This window comes from Heterocephalus glaber, unplaced genomic scaffold, assembly GCF_053883595.1.
Source record: "Heterocephalus glaber isolate CG9 unplaced genomic scaffold, H.glaber_assembly_v1.0 deba00001126, whole genome shotgun sequence".
Lineage (NCBI taxonomy): Eukaryota > Metazoa > Chordata > Mammalia > Rodentia > Bathyergidae > Heterocephalus > Heterocephalus glaber.
The window spans coordinates 276,876-300,615 of NW_028258199.1; the positions used below are offsets into that span (position 1 = coordinate 276,876).

General features: G+C 35.3%; 1 pseudogene; it reads right to left on the reverse strand.

Annotated features, from left to right (window-relative positions):
- Nucleotides 1–238: 238 nt before the first annotated feature.
- On the reverse strand, nucleotides 239–11,896 carry LOC101696422 (vomeronasal type-2 receptor 116-like; annotated as a pseudogene).
- Nucleotides 11,897–23,740: the final 11,844 nt, after the last annotated feature.

Sequence of the window (23,740 nt, forward strand, 5' to 3'; positions counted from 1 at the left end):
ACAGACAAAAGTTACCATATTAACAATGAGTACAAATGAGAAGGTCAAGTGGTCCACAAGCTAAAATAAGTAATCAATCAAACTTAAGCACAAATATAAGGATTTACTACTGATTTTATGAAACAAAAAATATGTTAGACTAAAATTCGAAGTGAAAAGGTAATAGTTACAAAGGTTAGCAACTTTAAAACTATTGTGGAAAGAAATAAATCCATTGATAATTGAAGTAAATCTCATGCTACAATGTAAGTAACTGAAAAAAATGGCATATATTTGCTCCAGAGCCAATATGAATTTTAGTAAAAATACATTTTTTTAACTTAAAAGGTTTCTTTCTGTCAGCATGTATTGTATGTCTGAACCCATGTAGAGAATTCTTATCTGGTCTTAACAAAATAATGTAGCACTTGGGGGCAAAGATGCAACCCAGCAGCCCTGCTCTGGAGACCAAGATGGAGAAGACCTCCATGGCCACCAGGACCTTCCCCTTGGTGCTATGATACACAGAGAGGAAGGTGACTCACACACTGCAGAACACCAGCATGCTGAAGGTCAGGAACTTGGCTTCATTGAAGGTGTCCAGGAGGTTTCTGGACAGGAAAGCCACGGTGAAGCTCACCAGGGCCAGAGAGACCAGGTATCCCAAGACACAGTAGAAGGCAGTGAGTGAGCCCTCGTTGCACACAATGATGATGTGACCATGTTCAGAGTATGCATCTGTGTCAATGTAGGGTGGATTTGTGCCCATCCAGACTCCACAAAGAGTGAGTTGGATGGGGGAGCAAATGGGGATGATGTAGTTAGTTGCCCCTGATAGCAGCAACTGCCTCATTCTTCTGCCTGGAGCAGTGGCCTTAAAGGCCAGTACCACAGTGATAGTTTTGGCCAAGATGGTGGAAAACAGCCACAGTGAACACAACTCCAAATGTGGTCTGCTGGAGGGTGTAGGTGGCTGTGATGGGACGGCCAATGAAGAGTAAGGAGCAGAGGAAACAGAAGATGAGAGAGAAAAGGAGGGTGTAACTGAGAGCCAGGTTGTTGGCCTTGACAGTGGGAGGGTCTTTGTGTTTCACAAAGAGCCCAAGAACAGCAGCTGTGAGGACATTGAGACTCAGGGTGGTGCGAGCCAGTATCTTCCCCATGGGGTCTTCATGAGACAGGAATGTCATAGATTTTTGCAGGCAGTAGTTTTGCTGCATTGTGGCATACTGATCATCAGGACACTTCACACACTGCTCCATATCTATGGAGAAGGTCAAATTGTCATTAGCTGAAGTTCATTTATTCTCCTCATTAAATAATTCATTCACACAAAAGGGGTAGGCGAACAAGGGAGGGGGATGGCAGAAAGAATGGAAGGGAAAGGAAAATATGGAAACAATGTTTTTGCAAATAAAGAGGGGGAAAGAAAACTAAAGGGAGGAAAGGAAAATGGTTAAAAACAAGAATCAAAATATATCATATACAGGTACAAATTCCTTATAAAGTATGTGATCACTATGTGTACCTAAAAGGTACACAGGAAAAAGATCCAACAGAAATCCAGAGGATCATCAATACCTACTTCAAGAACCTCTACTCCAATAAAATGGAAAACACAGAAGAAATGGGCAGATTCCTAGATACATACGAATTCCCAAAGTTAAATGAAGAAGATATAGAAATTCTAAACATACCAATTACAATGAGTGAAATTGAAAATGTAATAAAATATTTACCAACAAAGAAAAGCCCAGGTCCAGATGGCTTCATTGCTGAATTTTACAAGACATTTAAAGAAGAACTAATGCCATTACTCTTTAAACTCATCAAGGAAATTGAAAGGGAAGCAATACTTCCAAATTCATTCCTGGAAGCAAGTGTTACTTTGATTCCAAAACCAGGGAAAGACCCAACCCAAAAAGAGAACGACAGGCCAATCTCCCTAATGAACATAGATGCAAAAATCCTCAACCAGACACTGGCAAGCAGAATACAGAGGGTCATCAAGAAGATCATACACCCTCACCAAGTCGGATTTATCCCAGGGATGCAAGGATGGCTCAACATTCATAAATCAATAAATGTAATACACCATATTAACAGAGCCAAGGACAAAAACCATATGATCATCTCAATAGATCTAGAAAAAGCATTTGACATAATCCAGCACCCATTAATGATAAAAACCCTACAGAAAATTGGAATAGAAGGTCTTTATCTTAACTTGATTAAGGCTATCTATGAAAAACCAACAACCAACATCATACTAAATGGTCAAAAACTGAAAACTTTCACGCTAAAATCAGGAACAAGACAAGGATGCACACTATCACCACACTTGTTCAATATAGTTTTGGAAACATTAGCCATACCAATTAGAAAAGAGAAAGAAATAAAAGGAATAAAGATAGGAAAAGAGGAAGTTAAACTGTCATTATTTGCTAATGTTATGATACTTTGCATAGAAGACCCAAGAAACTCCTCCAGAACACTTCTAGACTTAACTGACAGGTTCAGTAGAGTAGCTGGATACAAGGTCAACACAAAAAACAATAGCCATCTTGTATACAAATAACAGACTGACTGAGAGAGAAATTAGGGAAATAATTCCGTTTACAATAGCATCCAAAAAAATGAAATATCTAAGAATCAATCTAACAAAGGAAGCAAAAGACCTCTACACTGAAAACTACAGCACTCTGAAAAAAGAGATCAAAGAGGATACAAGAAAATGGAAAGACATCCCTTGATCCTGTGTGGGAAGAACCAACATAGTGAAAATGGCCATACTTCCAAAACTACTATATAGATTCAATGCAATGCCAATTGAAATTCCAACAATGTACTTCACAGAACTACAGAAAACAATCCAAAAATTCATTTGGAACCATAAGAGATCTAGAATAGCTAAAGCAATTCTAAGCAACAGAGACATGGCTGGGGGTATCATAATCCCCAACTTGAAACTATACCACAAAGCTACTGTGATAAAATCAGCATGGTACTGGCAAAGGAACAGAACTGAGGATCAGTGGAATAGATTAGAAGATCCAGAAATAATTCCAAACATGCTCATCCACCTCATCTTTGACAAAGAAGCCAACCACCATCATTGGAGGAAAGATAGCCTATTTAATAAATGGTGTTGGAAAAACTTGATCTAAACCTGCCAAAGATGGAAACTAGAGACATACCTATCATCATGCACTAAACTAAGATCGAAGTGGATTAAAGATATAAATATTAAGACAGAAACACTAAACTTGCTGGAAGATAAGTTAGGTAGAACTCTTGATGACATTGGCATAGGAAAGACTTCATGAACAAAACCTCAGCAGCATGGGAACTAGCAGAAAGAATCAGCAACTGGGATCTCATCTTATTAAAAAGCTTCTGCACTGCAAAAGAAACCATGAACAGAGCTAACAGACAACCCTCAATGTGGGAAAAAATTTTAGCAGCTGTACATCAGACAAAGGACTACTATCTAGAATATATAAAGAATTGAAAAAATCAGAACCCCCAAATTCAAAGACCCAATTCAAAAATGGGCATCTGAAATGAACAGACATTTCTCAGACAAAGAAGTAAAAGCAGCAAACAAATATATGAAAAAATGTTCAACACCACTTGTCATTCAAGAGATGCAGATGAAAACAACACTGAGATTCCACCTCACCCCAGAAAGAATGGCTTCTATCAAGAAATTAACAAATAACAAATGCTGGCGGGGTTGTGCAGAGAAAGGAACCCTTCTCCATTATTGGTGGGAGTGCAGACTGGTGCAACCACTGTGGAAGTCATTATGGAGATACCTCAAAGAACTAGGACTAGAGATCCCATATGACCTAGCTATTCCCCTGCTGGGTATCTTCCCAAAAGAATTAAAAGGATCATACCACAGTGATATATGTGCACCCATGTTCGTAGTGGCACAGTTTTTAATAGCTAAAGCTTGGAAGCAGCCCAATTGCCCATCAACTGGAAACTGGTTAAAGAAAATGTGGTGTTTTTTTTTAATAAAATGGAGTACTACTCAGCCATAAAGAATGAAAAACTAGAGTCATTTATAGCTAAATGGATCCATATTGAGGCCATTACTCTTCAATGAAATAAATAGGACACAAATATGTAAATACCAAATAATTTCACTAGTGTGAGAAACTGATAGTGTAAACAAGGGTTGAAATGATTAAAATGAATCATTGATAATTTGAAATAGGAAAAAAGGTCCAAAGACGAAGGAGTGAAGGGAGGGGAAGGGGAAAGGAAAAGAGGGAAAGGAAAAACTATGAGAAAAGAAAAAAAAAATGGAAATGAAATCTATGTAAATATGTAAGGGTGGAAGGGGTGAAGGGCACACAGGTAATGGGGAAAAAAATAAGAACCAAGATATATCATGTACAGGTACAAACACCCAATGATAAATGTAAATGAATTGTATACCTAAAATGTACCAATAAAATGTACCAATGAAATTAATTTTAAAAAAATAAATAAATGCCATTCATAGAATGTAAACTGTTTCTTTGTATTCTTAGTTTATTAAATGTTGTTTTTCTTTATAAATCATGAAATTTCAACGTTAGTACATTTTTCTTCATTCATTGATATTATTTCTATTTTCACAAAAGTACAAAAGCAGTACACAGTTATATTTCATAAACTGAATTTGGTCATGGATTCCCTCCTTAGAATATAAATCTCAGTTTGGAATTAAATACACCAATTTATTTCCTCAAGGAACGTGGTTTGTAAAATTAGCTTCTTGTAATCATTAGGAGCTGTGGATAACATAATGTAGCTTCTCTCTCTTTTTAAAAATATTAATTTATACATGTTTGCAATACATAATTAATACATTCAATGTAGGGAATTGGTATGTATATGTAACACTTTAGAATTTTTCCTCCTTCCTTGCACTCCTCTTTTATTGTGGCAGTATCTAATTCTTTTATTTTTCTTATAAATCTCAACACAGTTAATTATTGTATTTACAGATTGACAACCAGATTAATAGGCCAAAAACATGTAAAACAATTACACAAAATTAAGGAACACTTTCTGATACATTTTCTATGATGAAGTACAGTAACTTTATTTCTCTCTCTCTTTCTTTATCATTATCTTTTATTTAATTTTTTTATCTTGAGTTTTTCATAGAAGAGAAACTATGCAATATTTATGCTCATGTGTCAGACTTACTTAACATTATGGCCTCAAGGTGCATACATTTTCTTACAAATGATTCATGTTATTATCCATCTTTAAGGCAGAGTGGTACTCTATTGTGTATAAATACTACATTTTCTTTAGCTTTCCTCTAAACATAAGGTATTTTCTCACTTTCATTTTCTCTGAAGCAGATTAAATCAGCATTAGCATGCTATTGACTACTTTGATATATTATATTATCCATAATATATATACTACATAATTATATATAATATATATCATATATATGAAGGAATTTGTCAGCATTCTATTGAGATACCTGACTGCCCATGTTCATTGTGCACTGTTATATTTTTCACTTTTGAATCTTCATAGCATTTATTTTATTATATTTTATTAGTGCCTATAAATTTTATGTGACATTGATATTCAATGTGGTATTTTTCTACGTGTGCATAATATATTTTGTCCCTGCCTTTTCCTCTCTTACAGCCCCTTCCACTTATTCCCTGACCCTTCTCTAATACACTCCCTTCTTCTTTTATGCCATCGGTTTTGATTCAACATATTACAGAGAACATGCATTAATTCTCTTCATGAGTCTGGCTTATTTCATTTTACCTGAGGATCTCAAGTTTCCTTCTTTTCATGAAAACATCATAACTTGCATATTTCTTTATGACTGAACACTTCACTGTGTTTATATACTGTATTTCTTTATCTATTAACCTGCTAATGGCAACCCCAGCTGAATCTTGGCTACTATACATTGTTTACAATGAACATAGGCAGGAAGGTATCTCAGTACAATGCTCAATAATTTCTTCATGTATAGACTATGGATGGTACTACTGGGTATATGGTAGATATGATATTTTGTTATTTCAAAACTTAATTCACATAAAATTTTGGGGAAAATATTAAGTCAAGGACTTATTTTGTTTAGTAGACAGCATTTTCTCAATTTATTTTATTTTTTCTTACAACTCTTTGGGTAATATTTCCTGTAATTTGTGAGTTTTAAGTAAACTTTCAAAGACAGTGCTGTGGAACAGTAAACTATATTTTCATAAGGAAAATTTCCTGTACACTTGTAAAGGATGACACAATTTTCAGTTATGGTATTATTTTTTTTTTTGAAACTTGTCTTTCCTGTCCCTACAAATGTTTTATTATTGTCAATTTTTTACCAGAATCAACATTGGTTCTGTTTATTTTTTTATTTGTGTTTTAATTTTCTAAGAATTCCTATTACATTATTTCCCATCTTGTATTATTAATTTGCTCTTCTTTATATAGCTTGAAAAAATATTTCAAATATAGAACTCCAGCCTTTAACTAAATAAGTATTTATAGTAGCACATAAGTATATGTACTCTGAAACATGCATTTATTACTAAGGATTGATTTTGCTTCAACTCATAAAATTTGATGTCATATATTCAAGTACAGATGCTTGTTAATTTGCATTTCAAACTACTCTATGAGGAAACAATTGTTGGAAATTGTTATTTATAAACAAGAAGCCTAAACAAATTGATATTGTTTGATGCGTGGTTCTCTATATGTCCACATAAAATAAAACTTACATAAAATACCATATCCTTGAACTCTACAAAGAATACATACCCAAATTAACTAAGGTACATCAACAGTCAAGTACATTTCAAAACACATTTGAAACCATACTAAGTAGGTTGTAAAATCAAAACATATCTCAGCCCAAAAATCAAATTAGAAAATACCCAGTAGATAGGTGATTCTACCAGGTAATGGTTTATAATCCATTCAAGTGTTTCTGAAGTCATACTATAGTATGCAAAATTCTTCAGTATTGGAATTCTGTAAACTTTCTTATACAGCGTCTCAATTCTCACACTCCTATTATCTGAGTTTCAAAGTCATATTATTTCATTTTTCAGCCTTTTAGGTAATACATAAGAGGGAATTTATCATTTCAGGAACTTCTACTAATTGTAAACAAGAATTTATGCCACCATATTTCTTTTTGGTATAATACCGAACAAGTCAATTTTTCATCCCTGGAACAAAAAACCCAACATGGAAAACTTAGGAGTGGAGAATTCTATTTTGCCTCAGAATTCAGTTCATAGTCAGTGGGCTTAAAGTAGAAATGTTATGGATCAGGACAAGGGACTGCTACTCATCCATGGGAGGAGAGAGAGAGAGAGAGACAGAGAGAGAATAAAAATCCTGGAAGGGGAGAGAGAAAGAAGGGATAATTTTGAAAGGAAGATGTGCTCTTCCAGGTCACACCCACTGTGAAATGCCTCTTCTAACCAGGCCTGCTCCTAACAGCATGTTCAGCTATGGATTCATCACTTGATTAACGCACTGATGAGTATAGCACTCTATAATCCAATGATATTCTGTACACAGGAAATTTTGGGGACACATTTTGTGAAATCAAAAACAGAACAAGTATTAATGCCACTTCTTTTGTGAATATGTCTGATATTTTGCACAAAATATGGATTACCATCACTAATTAAATCCCTTAGACTGAATGCATATCATCCTACAGCTCTGTGGCACAAATTATGTTTCATGATGTATGTTATTTCCCTTACTGATGAGTGACTTCTAGGGACAGAGGGATGACATCCTAGTAACTGATGTCATACTGTACTCTAGGCATGCTGTACAATAGAGACATATCTCTGTCTCAAGCCAGACACAATCTCTCTGAGCATATTCTTTCTGTCAAGATTAGAGCTAGATCCTGAAAAATAGGGATATGCTGGAGTTTCATCTCTAGTGTAATCAAAATGACATTTCAATCATGTGAATAGCTATTGTTCAATAATGCTCTGTGTTAAGCTTCCTGGTAAAGATGGAACTCAGAGGCTATGGGGTGGGAGAAAAGGTTTCTCCTGACAAAAGAATGATTTCAGTGGGTCTAGAAAAACAAATCAAAATATTTTGGTAGAGTTTTGTGTAGTTGTGATCCCAACTTACTCAATAACCTGGAACAGGCTGGTGAAAATTACCAAGATTTTTCTCAAAATAACAAGAGTATCTTCCCGAAATAATTAGAAGCATCATACCACAGTGATATATGCTCACTCATGTTTATAGTGGCAGTTTGTAATAGTTAAATCTTGGAAACAGCCCAAATGCCCATCAACTAGTGACTGGATAAAAGTATGTTTTTTAAATAAAATTGAATACTACTCAGACATAAAGAATGAGAAACTAGAGATATTTATAGTTAAATGGGTGCAAATTTAGGCCATATTCCTGAGTGAAATAAATAGGACACACATATGTGAATATCGAATCATTTCTCTGGTGTGAAAAACTGTAAGTGTAAATAAGGATCAAAATGTATATCAGACAATCTGAAATAGAAAGAAAAGGGAAGGGGAAGTGAGTGGGGTAGGGGAAAGAAAGAAGGGAAAAGAGAAAAGATGAGAGAATGACAAAACAGAAACAATGTCTTTGTAAATTGGGAGGGATGTAGGGGTTGAAGGGGAGCAGGAGAATGGGGAAAAATTAAAAACCAAGATGTATTATGTAAAGGTACAAATTGCCATTATGAACGTTATCATATTGTATACCTAAAATGTACCAATTTTCTTAATGAATTAAAAAAGAAATAATATAACCAAATTTTAAAAACTAAAAAATTAACAAAATGTAAAAAGATGGAGATACAGCTCAGGGTGAGGGTGCCTCTCATTTCAATCTTCTCCAATGTCAAAGGAAAAGAAAACATAAAGAAGGAAAGGAAAATGAATTTGTGAGTATTTATACTTCAAGGGACAGACAATGTGTCTTTAAATGCATAATAGCACAGACTTGAGGGAATAAATTTCCACCTAAAGGAAGAAAGAATTTTGTCATCACTGTCTTTTGGAAGATTTTGTTTCCATTTCCTGGATGGCTGGGGTACATACTAAAGGAACATTTAGAATTTGTCCCTAAGACAAGGTCTTACCAGTGTCATTGGTGACCTCATTCTCTGGGCAACAGATGCAATCAAAACAACAGGCAGCCTTTCCCTCCTGAGGGGATTTCCTGAATCCAGGATGACAACTCTCACAGCATACAGAGTGTGGAGTCTGAGGAAAACATATATATGGGTGAGTTTTTAGAATTTTAGCACTTCTTCAGAGCTTCAGAGAAAAACAACTTGTGTGCATACATAAATAATATTATCACTTTTGATAATTAAAGTATATATTTACAAAATATAGTTAAACAAATATGTTCCATACAAATTCATGGGAAAGCTAATAATTGAGAGAATTGATAAAATCTAAAAGTGAGATTTTTAAATTGCTATAGTTTCCCATTTCATGACAAAATTTGGGATACAAAGTCTACAACAATTTTGGTTATTTGTTGTTAATGAAGTACATCATGATTATGTCTAACTCACCTCTGTAATTCCTGTGGCCCACTCGATCATATCATCAGATAAAGACAATTTTTGCCCAGGAGGACCATGTGGGTTAAATGTTCCCAATTTGACCTTAAGTCTAAGGCCTGGAAAATTCCAAAAGTTGAGAATGTCATATACTACATCCAGTTTCCTTCTGTCATCCAAGTTCACTTGGTATCCAGCAGGATTTTCAAATTGGATGTTCTTCAGAAAAGGATGCAGCTACAGGAGACACATCATCCTCTGGTGAACAGGGTTTCTTGATGGAGACAAAAATGAATTGAAAATGCTCCTAGTTATCTTTAATCTTTATTTCATAAGGCAAATATTATACTGACATTTAATAAAGTAGAATGAATAAAATCTTATAGAAGATAAAATATCATACTTTCCCTAATGAGTCAATCAAACTGAGGAGAACAATTTTTATCTAAACTAAGTGTTAGAAAAAGTAGTATTGGATGTTTTATTAATTTTTTCTCTTGATGTTCCCACACCACGTATTTGAAAAATGAAGTTGTCACTAGCAAACAATATTCTAGCATGAAGTGTGAAATTTAAGATACATCTATTATAGGGTTTAGCATCATTTAAATCCAAGAATTACAAGGTTCTCTGGTCCCCTTTAAGAAGTTAATGGAAAAATACTTCGATTATATTATCTAGAAAAAAGCACTGATCTTGACTCATATTTTTTTTTTATTTTGGTGTTTGGGCCTGCTTTTTAAGGGACCTTGTCTATCCAGCTCAAAATTTATCCCCTTAAAAATGAGCTAGGGTACAATTGATTGTCCTTTGGATAAAGTGTTCCAAACCCTTGATGACATTGCATGCCATTACAAAAAAAGATCATTTACCTGTCAGGGGGCAAACACCATCACTTTTTTGTTTCCCATTGGTGGCCATTGTGCTGGTTGAAGAAGCATCTCATGGAGGGCATGGGCCACAGAATACACAGCATTGTGTACATTTTGACTCCAGTCAGACATGGCTGTGTCAAAATGATTCATAGGCAGCCATGCCAGAGAGGCATTAGGTGTACAGTACTTCAGTAAACAATCAGAATCGGAGAATGAGCAATGGAAATTATTGAACCAAAACATAGTGAGGTAAAATTCTTCTGGATATTTGGAAGGCTTAGCTTCTTGGACAAAGGTTTTGAAACCAGAAATTTTCTCATGGTGATTTGAAAAAATGAGAGTTCCCTGGAACGAATTAAGTATGAAATTTTTCCCAATCATGTCAGCATGCCACTGTGAGTTTGTGACCCAGACTTTGCCTGTTAGTGAATTTTGCTCTATACTATAGTTTATATCATTGAGAGTATCAGTGTCATAGTAAATGATGACCACAATGACATGTGATATTTCCTTTGCTGGGATAATGTGTTCTTTTGCAATTGTCGCATATGATGTAACAGGAGTTGAGACCATTTTCACAAAGGCTACACATACTTTGCTCCTTTCCATCTCTACTATCACATCTGAGAGAAATTGAAGACCTTTCTGACCTTCCATAATGATCAGTCCCACCCAGGTCCAGCTGAAATGAAGCATCAAAGAAACCATAGCAATTGGCAGAAATATATCCTTAGGAGCGACCTGATAGAGGGAAAGAAACTGTCTTCTCTTAGCATAGGATCAAAAGAACCAAATGTAACCTGAAAGGAAAGAAAATTGGAAGGAAGAGCATTGACACCAAGCAGAACCTCATGCCCAGAGAATACTAAGTAAAAGCTGGAAGGAGTAGAAGGAGATACATATTCATTTGTTCATTGTAATTATCTCACTTTGCAAAAGCTGTTCAGAAAACAATGATAAGGCATACATTTTTAGGAAACACATTTGTTTTCTTTTCCCCCAATTTTTCCCTCAGACAAAGAAATTATGAGCAAACCACCAAATCTCTGTATACTTTCACATTGAAATAACAAACTGGTAAAGATGTATTTTTTTAACTGGGATCCTTCTTCCACCCTATTTTGGGACCCAATAATATCATCAATAAAGACACGATTTCATCTTTGTCCATCTCACTGATCCTAACCTGTGGAAATTTGTGGAGCTCCAGGAGGGCTCCAATTTGAGCAGAAGTTGCCCATGATGTTCCTGTTAGCACTGCTACAGACTTGCTCTCTCTCCCACAGGAGTAATTAGGGATCTTATTCTGTCCTGTGAGCAAAATGAGAGAACTCTCCAGCATCCTCCAGTGACTGTAAAGGAAATTATGGAACTCATATCCCAGAGATATGTTGGGTAAAAGTTGAGGATTCTTATTGATCTCTTCTATGGCAAATATGAAGGCTAGACCATTCTGGTAGCTGTTGGGCATCTGACTGCATAGAGAGCACAGAGGTCTGTTTTGGTTAAGAACTAATCTATGATTATATTGCAATGCCATACAATGCCATTTATGAGGGGAATGCTCATGTTCCTCCCCCATATTCATGTTATATGAACTGAGGCATAAATGAGGCATAAATGAAACATTATAAGTGGTTTTGATTGTGGGATATAATAGAGGTTAGATGAGAACTTGAGGGTGGATTTCTCATGACTAAGGTCAGTGCCTCAAAAGGCTTCAGAACAATTACTTAATTGTCATGCTATGTAAATACATATTTATCAGACATTACTGAAATGCTAGAAGGTAGATTATTTTTTCATATTCTGAGCCACTGCTGTGAAATAATGAAAATCACTGTTTTAAAAACTCAATTGGTAGTATATTCTTATATAACAGGCAGAATTCAGGCCATATCTTAAAGTTAAGCAAGAAGGAAATTAGTAACATCTTTGGAATTACCAGCCCCCATGATGGCTTAGCTTATATAATTAAACAACACATAACTAAATACTTCATATGATAAGAATGTTACACATGAAAGTGGAAACACCAACAAAGTGAAAAATTCTTGTTAAATGAAACATCAGTGACAAATCAGTAAACACATCTGTGGATGATTATGGTGCAGGAAAAGGTGAAATTGAGTTACCTAAACCTCTGCCTCATCAGAGTTATGCATCTGCAATTCTGAACAACAAGGTCAAGGCAGGGGCCATCACAATCCCAGACATAAGTTATACTGCAGAGATACAGTGATACAAACAGCATGGTATTGGCAAAACCAGACTTGTAGATAAAGGAACAGAACAGAAGATGCAGAAACAACTCCAGACACACTCAACTATGTTATCTTTGACCAGGAGTAAATCCCTTCACTGAATGACAGACAGCCTCTTTAATGAATGGTGCTGGGAAACCTGACTATATAAAGATTGAACATACATATCTCTTACCATGTACTAAATTATAATGAAATGGTCCAAAAATCTCAAGCTTAGAAGAGAAACAATCTCCCGCAAGACAAAATAGGTTAAATGCCTGGAGTCATATGGGTGATCAAAGCATTCTGATCAAAACTCCAATTCCACCAGAAATATTACCAAGAAGCAACAGATGGAATCAGATCAAATTTAAAAGGTCTGCACAGAAAAGTAAACAACCAACAGGGCCAGGGATTTAGCTCAATGGTTCCTCCACCTGCCTTGCAAGGTCCCGTGTTCAATCCCTAGTACAAAAAGAACAGAGTGAAGAGACAACCTACAGAATAGGGAATTTTTTTGCCAGGTCCTCTTCAATGGAGTGATATAGAATATGTAAAGAACTTCAAAAAATAAAACACCAAATTGAAAGACCCAATCAAAAAATGGGCAATTGGAATGAATAGGCACTTCTCAGATGAAAAACTATAAGCAGCCAGGAAATAAATGAAAAAAAAAAAACAAAAAAACTCAACATCACTGGCCACTTGAGAATTGCAAATTAAAACAACACTGAGATTCCATCATTACCCAGAAAAATTGGCTATCATCAAGAAAGCAAATAGTATACATTCTGGCAAGGCTGTCAGGAAAAAGGAACACTTCTTCATTGTTAGTTGGAGTGTAAACTGGTACAACCACTATGGATCAGTTTGGAGATTTTTCAAAAGTGTGAAAGTACAAATTCCATTTGACTAAGCTATTCCCCTTCTCAGTTTCTTCCCAAAAGACAGAAAGACAACTTATACCCATGTTTATAGTCACATAATTCATAATTACTAAATTTTAGATACAGCATATATGTTCATCAACAGATGAATGAAGAAAATTTATTCATACATAATGGAGTACTACTCTGCTGTAAAGAAGGATAAACCTGAGTCATTTGTAGGAAAATGGGTGCAACATGAAACCATGATATTAAGTGAAGTAAATCAGACACATGAACTTAAAAATCACATGGTTTCTTTTATGTAAAATACTCAATGTATAAATAAAGTGTGAAAGAAAACACAGACAACACAAAAAAGAGAGAGAAGAAAATCCATTAAAAACTAGAATGTACACTATATCTGAAAGTATATGTTGTCTTGATTTAGTATAACTGTCATATGTGTTTTACAATTTTGTCCTGTTATTCTGGCTGTGAATTGGTATATATGATATTTAACTTTATATGGAAATAGAAGATGATGAAGCAGTTCAGATGCTGCCAAAAGAAAAAAAGAAAAACAAGCTTGGGAGGATGGGGGAGAAGAAATAATTGAGATGGGTTATGTGCATGCACAAATTCCCCACAGTGAATGCAATCACAATGTACAGCAAATATGTACTAATAAAATTTAAAATGAAAAAATAAAACCTTTTCTATTTTGACTTTAAAAATAAAACTTAAAATTTATCCATGTGACTGAAGCTTAAAAAATGAAGGTGAAATCATAAAAACAGTATTTAAGCAGACAGTCCAATATATAATGAGTGTGAATGAATTTACAGATGAGTTACTTCTAAAATGATGGAATAGAAATTGGACATGGTGGGGTATGCCTGTGATCCTACCTAGGGATTGGGGGGCTGAGGCAGGATGATTGCAAGTTCATAATCAGTGGGAACAGTTTAACACTCAGCAAGTGTGTGTCTCAAAATGAAAAAAAATTTTAAAAAGCCAGTGATCTACCTCAACATGAAGGCCTGGGTTTCAATTCCCAGTACTGAAAAAAGTGTACTCTTATAGTAATTATTTTAGTGGAAAGTGAATATATGAAACATAATTAAAGTGTCTTTATAATAAAATTTACATGAGCTTGCTGTAAATACTCAAAAATATTTTGAGCAAAGAATTATCCTAAATGAGTCATTACAAAAATGAATAGTGTTTTTTAAAAAACAGCCTCACATTTCTGCAAGGAATAAAACTCTATACTTATTCAAATATAGAGAGCATTTGATACTATCAGGAAAGTAATGAGAGATATTTAATATCAATATTATTATTTGAATTTAAAACAAAATTGCTGTCCACATTCATCCAAGTAGAACAAGACAAGAAGTGCTGAATATTTTAAACTCCTGATCTGATCATTAGATAATGTAAATATATATCCACACATAGCATTGCATCACAGAAAAACATACAATTAGTACTTGATAACTAAAGATGAAACTAAATATCAAAGCAAACAGAAAATATTTTAATTTAAAAGTTAGGTCTCACTTAAAGAAAATATCAATGAGTCATAATGAGAGTGGTGTGGGTGCAGACACACAATTTTCACTTCCTTCCAGGGATGCATTGCAAAGAAACCTAGTGTAACCCCTTCCTATAGATCTTGTGTTAAGAAAATAAGTATAGGCCTTGTGATTGATGGGGTGTAATCTCCTTTGCCTGTTGTGGGGTGAAGCTTCTTTTACATTATATTCACATGTATATTATTATATTCATGCTTTCTGGCTACAGAAAAATAAAACATAGTAAAAGCTACATGGATGGGCCCAAGGGAACTCAAAATACAAGCTTCTGGTTGTGTTTTTCAGTGGAGCCATGGATAATATTCTCCCTGCAGCAATGTGCATTATTATGCATGGACACAGCCCACCTGGAGAGCCTCACCTAGCTCCATGTCCAGAGGGTTTTGTTATGCTGCCAGTGCTTGTGGTGGTAGTTGTGGCCCTTTGTGAGAAGGTTGGTCATGTAGACCTTTGGACTAAACATCTGGCTGTCTTGAGTCTTTCCTGAGCTGGACCAGAAATATTTAAAAATCAGCTTTTGGACATTTTTTTCTTTTTTATTGGTAGTATTTTTTTTGCATAAATATTCCTAAGAAGCTGTGCATCAAGAACTTTTTGAATAAAATAGGGACCAGAGCCATGTTTCAGTGTTATCATCATTCTGGAATTTCTAAGCCAAAAAATAAATATTCAGTAAAATAACAAGAACAAATAGAATTGACTGGAGAAGCACACATTCATATTTAATAAAGCGGAAAATTGTTCACCTTGCAAAGCCATGAAAATGTCTAATAAATCAAGATCCACACCAAGAAGTGTGTTAGCAAACCAAAGTATTTATGAGAATTGTCAAAATTTCCAATATAAATATTGTCAATGTAAAGGATTTGGGTGACAATATATATAGCAAAACAACAGTCAACAATTTTTATCATACTCATGATATAGGAAGAAAATTTCAAATAAGAAAAGGAACTAGTGAAGGGAGAGGGGGAAAGGAAAGAAGGGAAAAGAAAATACAAGGAAAAAATGGAAACAAATTTTTGCAAATAAGAAAGGGAAGATGGATTGAAGAGGGAAGGGGAATGGTAAGAAATGAAGAATAAAGATGTATCATGTACAGTTACAAATTCCCTATGATAAATGTGATCATTATGTATATCTAAAATGTACCAATTTAACCGATAATATATTTGTGATAAAATGTTTATCAAAAACATAATGTTCTAGTAAAGACAAAAAAGCATCAAAGACAATAATTCACACATATTAACACTAACCCAAAATTTCTGTCAAATTTGGCACTATAATTAAAAATAGAAAGAAGAGAGTTTTTTCATGACAAAACCAAAGATAAAATAGTATCTTTGGAAGCAATTCAGAACAACAATGAAATGATAATTTAGCAAAAAATCAACAACACATTTAATATAATGATTAAAACAGAATGATATGAGAAAATGAAGATGCAATAATGCAACAAAATAGGCAAAAAGGGAAATGAGCTATGTGTAATTTTTTATTAATTTCCATATGTATACACATATATACTCTTTATATGACAGAGCTCATATTACAAATCACTGATAAATATTAATTATATTTTTATTTATATGGAAAAGGAATTGTGAAAAATATAACTATTGCAAAATAAAGGGGCATTAAATGATTTTTGAATTAATATAGACTTATTTATACAATAATACATTGGAATGTATGACAAAAAGAAACAAAACAGTCACAAGATAAGTAAATTTTTCACTACCTTAAATTTCCTGTGCAGCTTAAAAATTATATATGCAAAGTATTCACAGTGAGTCCTGTTAATCATTTTAAATATACAGTGCATGGTTAACCAACTTATCCCTTAATAAATATGCAAAATAGTTTTGAAATAGTGGAAAGGTTAATAGCAAGATATATAAGTGATAAATAACAAGCCATCCATTAAAATATTCTTAAGGTAATACATGAAATATAATAAATCCAACTTATTAAAAATAATGAATATAGAGCAATGTCACATTATTTACTAACATCAATCTGGGGCACTTTATTGGGGTAAAGATTAAGGAAGTAATATTCCCCTGCAGGAGTGACTAAAGTGTCCATTATTATGTTTCAAGACAGTTGGTTGATATTAAAAACAAAAGTATTTTAAAATATAGAGAGCTTTGAGTTCAGCCAATTTCATTCTCAGAATTCACTTGCTTTAAGCAGAGAGAGTACATCTGCATACTTGTATGCTACAATCTAATATCTATTAACTTTCTTATCATAGAGACATGATATAAAACACTAATTAGAAATGTAGGAAGTTCTAAATTGTGGTATGTGGCAAAGTTTGCTGGTCTTACAGGATACAGCATGGAGGCAGAAGAGTTTTTGTGAACCTATTTATGACATCTACGTCATACTTTTTTGTAAAAAAAAGTTTGCAGCAGCATAGACACAGCACATCCTACTTAGAACGTAGTACCTAGAGTAGGGTGCAGGAAAGTCTGATATATAATTGTGACTTTTTAAGATATTACAGCCATGGCATTTCTGAATATATGGGCAAATTTTCCCTGTAAAACTTTAAATTCCTTTCCAAAACACTATTGATATACCAAGAAAATATATACATTATTTTTTTCAAAATTTGTTTTCCTTTTCCCTTTGATTTTAGTAAAAATAAATGTCCTCATGTTTCCCTTAATATTTGTTTTCAGTGTGTAAGTCAGCCTGGATATAAAAAGCCGTTGGAATTGCAAGGGTGTTATTTTAGTCACAGACCAAGTTTAGAATGTGTGGAAGGGAAACTGGGCCAACTGAACAGCTGACCAATACCCTGGGTTGCTGGGAGTGGAGAACAGAGGACAATAGAGAGAGAAGGTAGCTTCTTCTTCTCTCCTCGCTGAGATATGGATATTCTCTCTGTCTAGCATCCTTGAACTATTCTTGAAATCTGATGCCACTTGGTATCTGATCTGTCCCACATCCTCCTCTATCTTCAGACAATGCGTGGTCAAACTGGGCTGCCCAAACCTGGAATCCTCTGGTTGGTATCTGAAATCCTTCACTGCCTTTGTGATGTCTCTTAGTCATGTACACCCAGGGACCTCCAATCTTGTTTGGCTGTAAAATCCCTTTGGCCCATGAAGGATTAAGAACCCACTGCAGTGTTCTTTACACCCACGGTTGGGCCCTGATTAACTGAAGTCTTTCTTACCATTCTCAAATGCAATGATTATTATTAAAAAGGTTACAAGGATTTGACAGTAGGCTCCTCTGATCCACTACCCCATTTTCCTGCCATTCTGTCATTATCTGAGAAAACACTCCACAGCGACTACTAGAATTCAATCTCATGACATAAACACATCAATAAGGACAGCAGGTAACATAGTTTTGAAAATTATGTAAAGAAAACACACCTGCCGTGTATAATATCACATGCCTGCACTGCAGCTGCTCTGGAGACCTGGGTAGAGGGAATGCTTAAACTCAGGATATTACTGATAGCCGAGGTAATATAAAAAGACCTTGTTTGAAAAACCATGACACTGTGAAGAAAGTGTCCAGGAATAAAAGTATAAGCAGGCATCAGGACATGGTAATAAATATGAGAAAGATAGAGATACCATCTATGGAAGGAAGAGGCCAATATATTTTACCCTGCTGACCCTGTTCCCAATGAGAGGAGAACTCCTGGCTTCAGTATCTGATCAAACCCAATCAGTCATTGTGTCAGCCACATCCCCCTTCCACACAGGGGCACAATGAGTCTGCTAGAATCCTCTGGCACTGTGCCAAATCCATAAATTAATTATGCATTTGCCTACAGAGCAGGTATGATAGTGTCTGAGAACAGACACTGAGAACAGAGTGTCCATGGGTCTATGTGAAGAAGAATGAGTCTGCAGGTGAAAATCTCACAGATGAATTCTTTTTTCATGCCCTGGCTTGCAGGTCCAGGAAGGCATAGAGAACACAATGTACAAAGTCATGAAATGCACATTATTGGAAAGTAACTAAGTATCCACAGCACAAGTCTCCCCTAGCAGGAGGCTTTATGGGTAGCAGTGGACACTCTATAGGAATAGAAGAAATGTTATGCATCATTAAAGAAAATTAGAAGGCCAAGCATTGTATATGGGGCATATTTTCTGGTAGCTGCTTGGCACTGAATTCAACACAATGTCTCACACTCTGATTGTAAAGAACATAAGTCAATGTGCTGTGCAATGGAAGCTTAGTTGGGAGGAGGGGCATGGATAGTTGAATAAGGTAGAGGATGAGTCCGTCAACTTCCCATCCTGTAAACAGAAGGCTAGGAAAATAAGGATTTATCTCCCCAATTCCAAAAGGTGTGAAAAATTACATAGGAATTCAAATGAATTCATGGACTATATTTTATATCTAAAGGTGGGAAGGTCAGGGCAGCAATACAGTGAATGTGGATGTGATCACCCACAGATGGTTAGCCCTTCTTCTTCCTGATGATGAAAAAGAAAGTGAATACATGAGAAACACACCTACAGCACCAAAAAGGAGTCCTTCAGAGGCTCTAGTTGAAAGATGCCCATGTAGTATATATAAAAAAGAAGAGGGCCAGGGATTTATCTCAGTTGTTTCGCCTCCTGCCTAGCAAGCTCAAGGACCCGAGTTCGATCCCCGGTACCAAAGGAAAAAAAAAAAAAGAAGAGAGAAAAGTCCCCCAATCACCACATCTCCATCCTTGTACACACTAGTGCTTCTTCTGCACAGACAGGGTTCATGTTCAAAATTACACACTGAGGGAACATGCTGCAGGAGAAAGAATGCAATGATCAATGGGAACATCTTAGAGAATGTCTGCAAAGACATCTGAGTGAAGAGGAACCTTGCTGTGTCAGCCACATAACACATATATTATGTGTCCATCTATGTGTGTGTGTTACTGCTTTTTATTTTGCTGGACACTCTTATGGCCCTGATACTTTTAGGGAAAGCCTTCCACAGGACCCAGGAGGAATTTGCTGCCATATGCCTTCTGGTTTCTGCAGCTGAGGTCTGGTGTGAAGGTGAAAAACACAAGTTGGAAAGTATATTTGAGTAACACTCTCTCCACTTAGAGGCACCATGAGTCATCTAAGTCCACTGACAGCAACATCCCAGTGGCCACTTCCTCCCGGGCACATTGCTCCTCAGCCTATGTCAATAAGCTATTTGGCATGTGGCATACAGACTGCACTAGAGGTTCACTGCTAGGTGTTCTCTGAAACAGTCTAAGATGGCCTAGGCCCAGCCAAGAACATCTGTGCATTAAGTGATCCAGACTACAAGACAAGGAATACAGTCTCATATACCTAGGTTTATTGCATCCACCAACCACTTTCTGTGTGGCCCATGCTTGTTGGCATAACAGTCACTTGTGCTGAACTCACATTCACATATTTCTCCATTTTGTGGGATGCCAGTAATTACACTGAATGAAGAAATTCAAATCCCTAACTCAAGATCTATCCAGAAAAATGTTACCATATTTAATTTTACTTTTTATTAATACATGTTTTCAATGCATGTACTTTATAGTAATCTTGGAGAGTCATCATGTACCTAATACAGATTCGCTTGATTCTTCATTGAATCCCCTTCTCTCCCACCTCACTCCCACCTCCTCTCATTCCCCTCTCCATTTTCATCATTGCTGATATTATGAATCTTATCTCATATTTATGGCATTTATATTTTTTATGTTATTAGGTTCCTGTACAAGGTATGTCCTTGTTCTACTTCTTTCCTCTTGCCCTCCTACTCTCCTCTCACCCTCTGCCTTTAGGACCATTTCCATAGCAAGCGATCTATTCTGTCATCTCCTTCTATCCATCCTTTGTAACACACTTTGTACTTTGCCTTCTTCAAGTGAGAGATACTTTAGTGCAGTTTTGGTGAACCTATCACATGTGTGCCAGAGTGGCCAGTTTGTTATCACTGAAAGCTCTAAGAGGTTTGCCATCACTGCTTTATGGTATTTAAGACTGTGTGTCTGATTTACTTCACTCAACATTAGATTTTCCACTTGCATCCATTTTCCAGTGAATGTCTCAAATTTGTCCTTCTTTGTAGATGAGTGGTACTCCATTATGCAGATACCATATTTTCTTTATCCAATCCTCTTACGTATACTAGAAGGCTGCATCTAGGCTTTAGCTATTATGAATTCGCTGCTCACATATTTGTACACAGATATCACTCTAGTATGATGTTGATAGATCTTTTGGTAAGATACCTTGCACAGGTCATATGGAATTTCTAATATTATCTTTCAGAAGTCTCTATGCTGCTATGCTGATTTCCAAAAAGGTTTTACTTGTTTACATTCCCAGCAACAATGTAGGAAGGTCCCTTTTTCAGCACAGCTGCACCAGCATTTGTAACTTTTGACTTTTTGATGATTCTCATACTTTCTATGAGAAATGCTTTCCCATTCTGTAGGTGGTTTCTTCACTCTACTAATTAATTCCTCTGCTGTGCAAAAAATTTTCAATTCAATGTAATTTGTTGTTCCATTTGTTGATTCTCACTTTTGTTTCTTCTGCAGTTGTAATTCTGTTTAATAAATCCTTTCCTATGCCTATGACTTCAAGAGTTTTGCCTATGTATCTTCCAGTAGGTTCAAAGTTTCCATTTTAGTATTTAGATTTTTTGATCCATTCTAATTTTAAACTTAATACATGATGAGTGACAAGGATCCAGTTTCAATCTTCTGTCAACGATATCCAGTTTTCCCAGCACCATATATTGTAAAGGCTATCTTACCTCCACTATATGCTTTTGGCCACTGTGTAAGAGATGAAGTAGCTGAATGAGTCTGAGATGTTTCTGTATCCTCTGTTTTACTCCATTGATCCACATGTCTGTTTCTGTTCTAGAACCATGCCATTATTATCACTGTTTCTTCATAGTATAGCTTGAAATCGAGTAATATGATGCCTCTAGCTTTGTTCATTTCCCAGAACTGTTTTTGATAATCCACTTCTCTTGTAGTTCCCTATAAGTCTTAGGCTTGATTTATATAGTTATGTAAAGCATATTGTTGGTATTTTGATAGGGCTTGTGTTGAATCTGTATAAAACTTTTGGGAGTATGGCCATTTTGTCTCTATTTGTTCTGCCTATCCAGGAGCAGGGGGCATCTTTCCATGTTTGATATTCCCTTCAGTCTCCTTTTTCAGAGATCTGAAGTTTGCTTTGTAGAAAACATTCACTTCCTTAGTTAGGTTATGTGAGGTTTCATTTTTCTTGAGCTGACTGAATGGTATTGCTTTCATAATTTCCTTCTCACTGAATTCATTATTGGTGTACCCAAATGCTCTTGATTTGGGGGTTGATTTGGTATCCTGCTACATTGTTGCAGTTGCCAATTAATTCTGAATTTTTTTAGTGGAATTCTTTGGGTATTCTATTAGCATATTATATCATCTGAATATAATCATAATTTGGGTTCTTCCTTTTTTAAATGTACCTGTTTTATTTCTTTCTCTTGCCTTATTGCTATGGGTAATATTTTGGATATTATGTTGAATCAAAGTGCAGATAGTGGATATTCTTGACTTGTGCCTGAGTTTAGGTTAGCGTTTAAATGCTTTCAGTTATTCCCCATTTAATATATTGTAAAATTTTGGTTTGTGATAAGTAGCTTTTAGCAAATCCAGGTATGATCCTTCTATGCCTGTTTTCTTCAGGGTTCTTACTATGAAACGGTGTTCGATGTTTTCAAAGGATGTTCTTCATATGTTGATGTGATTCTGTGGTTTTGACTTTGCTTCTACCTATGTGATGTATGACATTTATTGATTTGTGTAAGTTGAACCATTCTTGAATCTTTGGGATAAAATCTACTAGTTTTGATGTATGATCTTTTGATGATGTGCTGTTTTCTATTCACTAATGTGTTGCTAATGATTTTACACCTATGTTCATTAAGGAGATTGATCTGTAGTTTCCTATTCTAGTTGAGTCTTTATCTTGTTTTGGAATTAGTGTGATGCAGGCTTCCATAAATGAATGTGGAAGCTCTCCGCCCATTATAATTTCCTGGAATAGCTTGAGGAGTATAGGAGATACAATACTCTGTTTCCAGTGGCTCCATCAGGTCTTGGGCTATTTTGTAGATTCTTTATTATTATCTCAATTTCATTGCTTCTTAGGTTGTTCAGGATTTTTGTCTCATCTTGTTTTATCTTTGTAATTTGTATGTGTCTAGGTATCTGTCCATTTCTCATTGTATCATAATGCAAGGGTATCATTTTAATATAACTTGCACAAATGTTCCAAATCTTAAAATAAAAACCTCCAAATATGAAAATATTTCAGGTCCCCAGCATCATATGTAAGGTCTACACAATCAATAAAATGTTCCATATTTATAAATAAATACTGTCTCTTAAATTATTCCATGGCTTCACACAACATGTCTCTTCTCTGAGGCTTGGTCAGATTTACAGACAGTTTGTATCATGCTTGATAACATGTCCATTATAATCCCATGAAGGAAAGAAAGCAACCACTGCTATGTCCACTCTGAACTGTGTGGGGCCTGTTTGACTTTGTTGATGAAGCCTTTTTTTTTTTTTTTTTGCAGACAATGATAAGAC